Genomic DNA, 6000 nt, shown 5'->3' on the forward strand with positions numbered 1-6000 from the left:
CCAAGAGAATACTATAGACATCAAGAAAGCCAGTCAGTTGATTATTGACAAGTTTTTCCAACACTTTTGATAAACAGGGCAAAATAGAAATAGGCCTATCATAGTTAGGATCAGCTTGATCTCCCCCTTTAAATAAAGGACGAACTGTGGCTGCCTTCCAAGCAATGGGAACCTCCCCAGAAAGGAGCGAGAGGTTAAAAAGGTTTGGAGATGATAGGGGCTGCAACCTTAAAGAAGACAGGGTCTAAACCATCTGACCCAGATGTTTTTTGGGGGTCAAGTTTAAGGAGCTCCTTTAGCACCTCAGACTCAGTGACTGCCTGCAGGGAGAAACTTTGTTGAGGGGCAGTGGAAAAGAAGGTAGAAGCATCGGAGATAGTCGCATTAGAAGGGGTGGGAGATGAGGAAATGTTGGACGGGTAAGGAGGCATGGCTGAGTCAAATAGGAATCCTGACTTAATGAAGTAGTGATTAAAGAGCTCAGCCATGTGCTTCTTGTCAGTAACAACCACATCATCAACATTCAGGGACATGGGCAGCTGTGAGGAGGAGGGTTTATTCTCCAGGTCTGTAACCGTTTTCCAGAACTTCTTGGGATTAGACCCACAGAGAGAGAACTGCTCCTTAAAGTAACCAACTTTGGCCTTCCGGATAGCCTGAGGTCACTTGTTTCTCATTTGCTTGAATGAGAGCCAGTCAGCCTGAGTATGCGTGTGCCGAACCTTTCGCCAAATGCAATTCTTGAGGTGGAGTAACTCTGCAAGATCACAGTCAAACCAGGGGCTGAACCTGTTTTTAATTCTAATTTTCTTTATGGGGGGTGTTTGTTAACAATACCACTGAAAATATCAAAAATGAAGGTCCAAGCATCTTTGACAGAGGGGATCAAGCTGATTCTATAGCATTTTACAGAGGCCAGTTCATGAAGGAAGGCTTGCTCATTAAAGTTTTTTAGCAACCGTCTATGACAAATCAGGACAGGTCGTTTCACTGAGCAGCCATTACGAATACAGGCTGTAAAACAGTGATCACTTAGGTCATTACAGAAAACAATAGACTGATACCTATCAGGATTATTTGTGAGGATAACGTCGGGGAGAGTAGCCTTTTCTGGGTGTTTGGAGTCATACCTTGTGGGATTGGTGATAATCTGAGAAAGATTTAGGGAGTCCCATTGCTTTAGGATTTGGTCAGGTGGTTTAAGCATGTCCCAGTTTAGGTCACCTAGCAGGACAAATTCAGACTTTGTGTAAGGGGCCAGGAGAGAGCTTAGGGCAGGTAGTGTACAGGCCGGTGCTGATGGAGGACGATAGCACCCAGTAACAGTCAACAAAGAGCTATTTAAAAGTTTAATGCTTAAAACCAGCAAATCAAATTGTTTGGGGACAGACAACTGAGCACTGAAGGTGATCCTTGGTAAAGATTGCCACTCCCCCACCTTTGAAAGATCTGTCTTGCCAAAATCCTCTGAGGATCCTACCCCCTTGAACCATCTTCCTCCACTTTTCTTTTCTCAGCATAGGACACCCTCTGCACTACTCTAACCCTGGCAACCTCAACCTGCCTCTCTCGCACCGGACACTTCTGATCCCCAGCCCCATGAGCACCCCTACAATTAACACATACCGCTTCTTTTCCCAATAATACACATTCCTTTGAATCAAGCCCTTCTGCATACTTCCCACACCTAGGAACCTCCCTCCTACACACTGCTGCCTCATGCCCATAAACTTGATACCCCTAACAACGTAATGGATTTGGCACAAAAGCGGGATAACTGAAATATCCAAACATTTACATTTACATTTTAGTCATTTAGCAGACGCTCTTATCCAGAGCGACTTACAGTAGAGTGCATACATTTTATTACATTTTACATACTGAGACAAGGATATCCCTACCGGCCAAACCCTCCCTAACCCGGACGACGCTATGCCAATTGTGCGTCGCCCCACGGACCTCCCGGTTGCGGCCGGCTGCGACAGAGCCTGGGTGCGAACCCAGAGACTCTGGTGGCGCAGCTAGCACTGCAATGCAGTGCCCTAGACCACTGCCTGACAAACATCACTTTGTCAGGCAAAGACTCAACTCAAAAGGAACAGACCGACTTTTCTGTTTCACCACTCAAGCCAACCTGTCTGTGTCGCACTGTTAGGTTCTAAATATCAGAGTAAGAAATTGAAGGACGCTATGAAAGCTCCAACCAAGTTTATTTGCCCAAAAGATCAAACAACTGAACAGACAAAGACATATGTGACCTAATTCAGGAAACTAGGCGTATGTCGCAAGTCACGACTTCACAGCAGAGCTGTTTGAAAGTAAAAATATGTTTTAATCCAAATGCATTTTTTGTCAGAAATGCCTTGTTGAACATGTGAACTTTCATGTGCCTTAATATCAAACTTGTATGCCATCTGTAAATACAAATACAATTGTTAAATGACGAGCCTAGTTGGTTTCGGCACAGAAAAAGAGCGCAACCTTCCCGCTAATCATGATTGGCTGCGATAATGAGTGGACTGGACATGCCGAGAGATGAGTTTGGATTGTTCGACCATATAGCACGTGTCTGTCTATTGGAGCTGGTCAGTATGTTTAGGTAATCGTGTCGAACGTGGCTTTTACTTCTTTTTTTTTTAATCGCGTAGTAAAACTGCATAAACATAATGTCAAGTTAAAGTGTACTGTTAGCTAGCTAATGTTAGCTGGCTGGCTCGCTAGCTAACGTTATGTGTAAGCTCTCCACTTTCTGGAGGACCGAGTTTTGAAATCAGTAGAATTCAAGTTTGATAGCTAAGGAGATGGAGAAAACACCCGTCTGGATTACATCGTCAAACTAAGGCAACCATGCATGGCATCAGACAGGAGATGCGTCCAACCATGATGTGTACTGGTAAGATTCAGATATTACACATTTCTAATTTTGACAGAAAGTGGTTTCATTTCAAGTGTACTGCTAGCTAACTTAAGCTGGTTGGGTCGCTAGCTAACGTTATGTGTATGATCTTATTCTTCGTATCTCAGACACATTTGCTTGACTTGTTATAGCCATATAACCTGGTTGGTTAGCTACCTGCAGATTCATGCAGGGTAGTGTGGGGTTTTTATAAGGTTTTTTGACATGCTTAACTAACTATTCTTATGCATTAAAGTTTGAATTGCTGACTCTTGTGAACCTGCATTTTCCATTGTTCTCTACTCTTACCAGTGCTTTGTCTAACCATGAATATCAGCCTGAAGTGTGTGTGTGTTAGAGAGAGCGCTGTACTGTATGAGATATGTGTGTGTATGCAACAAATGTATCAGTAGTGTGGGCGCTGTACTATGTGACCGAGACTGTGCTAATCTTAGAGAGACACAGGAGGGGGGTGAATCAGGAGACTGCTGAATAGACAATAACAGATAAACTATACACACGAAAAACATATGTGAGGTCCTGAGTTATGCACTATAACCCAATACTATAACAAACGTGATTAGCAACTATATCATATGTGATTGAATATTGTATTGTATGTGATTGAATACTATAACAAATGTGATTTGATATTGACAAACTGTTTGGGCGCTTGGATGTCTGTATGTGTGTGCTGGAAGTAACAGTTAGCTCAGATAAGAAGCTGGGAAGCTGTAGTTAGCCTTGAGCGGGAACAGAGGACAATGCATACAGGTGCAGATATCTCAGACAATGTTATAAAACTGTCTGACCTCAGTCTCTGGGGTGAAGGGGGGTGATCTACACAGCAACAGCGTTGGGACATCATATGCGCTAAGGGGCCAGGACTGGCTTAAGGTGCCAACATCAACGATAGGCTGGGTGAGTCTAAACCACGCCCAGTCTCTACTCTGACAGGCCGGCTCGGAAGCGGGAACAATCTCTGTTACGAGTATAAAATATTATCTTTGTCAGAAACAAATCAGTTCTCTGTCTTATCCTGCGTGATGAAACATTGAACCCGTATATACGGAAATTGTATTTGCCATTTATTAACTTTTGAATTAAACAATTATTTTAACCAAGTTCAGGTGTTCCTATCTCAGTTGAACTTTCGCAACCCTAACAGTAGTAATGTCATGAATTGTGATTATGGTCCATTGTTTAGATAGCTAGCTACATGTCTTAACAAAAGACTCCACTCTAATTTATACAAAGTATTTTCATTTCAAGTTAATGTGTAATTTTAGCTGGCTGGCTCACTAACTAACGTTACATCATGCTTTGGGATTCATTGTTTACCTAAGTAGCCATCTAGCGAGATTTCTTAACAAAAGACTCTCGTCTTAGTGTGCCAGAGCGCATAATAACTGATGCATTTTGAATGCTCAACACCTGTTGAATATGTCCGGTGTCAGTAAACGTTAGCAACAAAGCGTGAATCAATTGTTGCCAGCAGCACAGTTAGTCACCAACACTCTGGATAACATGAAAAAAGCCTAACCAGCTCTGCTAGGGCGAGTAAAATGGTCAGAGTGGGGTGTTCTCTCATTATGTGTCTGGAAGTAGCTAGCCAATGTTAGCCAGTTAGCTTGGGTGCTTGACTGTAGTTGTGAGGTCGGAACAACCCCACTAATTGGCCAGAGCGTCCAGTGTGCGCCTGGAACGTGAAACCACAGGGCGAGTAATGTTCAGTAAGTTGTTCTCTCTCTCAGATGTCTGGAAGTAGCTGGCAAGTCAGTACAGAACGGTTGGATCAACCCTTAAAGAGATGGGTGAGGCTAAGGCTTAAGAGGCTGTGAACAATGTTGAATGGGTGTAGACAAAGTAGTGCTCTCCAATAGTAGTACCAATACATTGAAAGATGGTTTTCTCAAAAGTGAGTTTACAAGTTGATCAACTTTCAAAGCAGAAATACTTTTCCATTGTCTCCTCAAATGCGGTGTATGATGTACCATTTTGTAGCTCTGTCTTTACTTTTATCCAATGTAAAAAAACAGAAATTCAAATGTTGCTACGTAAGACCGAATCCAGGTGCTGAGTCACATATTTCCACGAGTGGTAGTATATATACACCCCAATTTGGGTGACGTCCTCCTTCTCTCTAAACATTACATCTCTATTGCTAGGCAGGAAATGAAGTGACGCTGGCAATAAACTGTTCCTTCTCCCTTAATGTGCCAAACCTCGACCCCCTTCCTTACTAATCCACATCTCTCCATCCTTATCAGTGCCTGCCACATGTGATTCTTTCCCTCACTCAGTACATTCCAAGCTTAACTGCCTCCACCATATACATTCCTCCTACAGATAACCATTAACTTCTGGTGTAGAAACCAGACTATGGCACCCTTCATGTCTCTAGTATAACTAATGATTAATAATATTTAAAGTAAAAAAATCCAAACCTATCAGCACCAAATGACAAGCATCACAACCACTGGGAATCTTCCCCTTCAGTTAGTCTACTTTCACATTTACCCCAGTAATCACTCCTTTCAATGGCGCCCTTTTCTTGAGAAAAAATAAGTGACAGCTCTTGTCCCCATTCGCGCAGCACCCGCTCCCTCTGACTGGCAGAAACAAACAATTACCACAAGACCTCTTAACTTCACCGATTCCACAACACCCAACAATCAGCCAAAAGGCAGAGATCCACCTTCTCCAAAAATTCCACTTCTACAGTCACAGTCTCATCTTTATCCTGACCATCGGTGCAAGCCTCGGCCTCCGAGAACTTCCCCACACCTACCACCTCCAATATGTCGCCCTCATTCACTTCCATTCAACCTCGATCCGGCGTACGGCTCACTCGGTTTACACTTTCCACCATTCTTCGACAAACCATCTCCCTTTTTTCCGCCATCTTCAACCGATTCAAGCTCCACCTCCCTCACTCACTTCAATCTCCTCCGCCTCTCTATTTCTCTCCATATTCCAAGTATTATTGCACTTCTCCTGACATACATCTCGTTCATGCCCTCTCAAGGGACACCATTTTACAAAGCCCTGTCCTCACCTACACTACTGTTCAAAAGTTTGGGGTCACATAGAAATGTCCTTGT

The sequence above is a fragment of the Salvelinus fontinalis genome, chromosome 35 (genome assembly GCF_029448725.1).
Source record: "Salvelinus fontinalis isolate EN_2023a chromosome 35, ASM2944872v1, whole genome shotgun sequence".
In the NCBI taxonomy this organism is placed as follows: Eukaryota; Metazoa; Chordata; class Actinopteri; order Salmoniformes; family Salmonidae; genus Salvelinus; species Salvelinus fontinalis.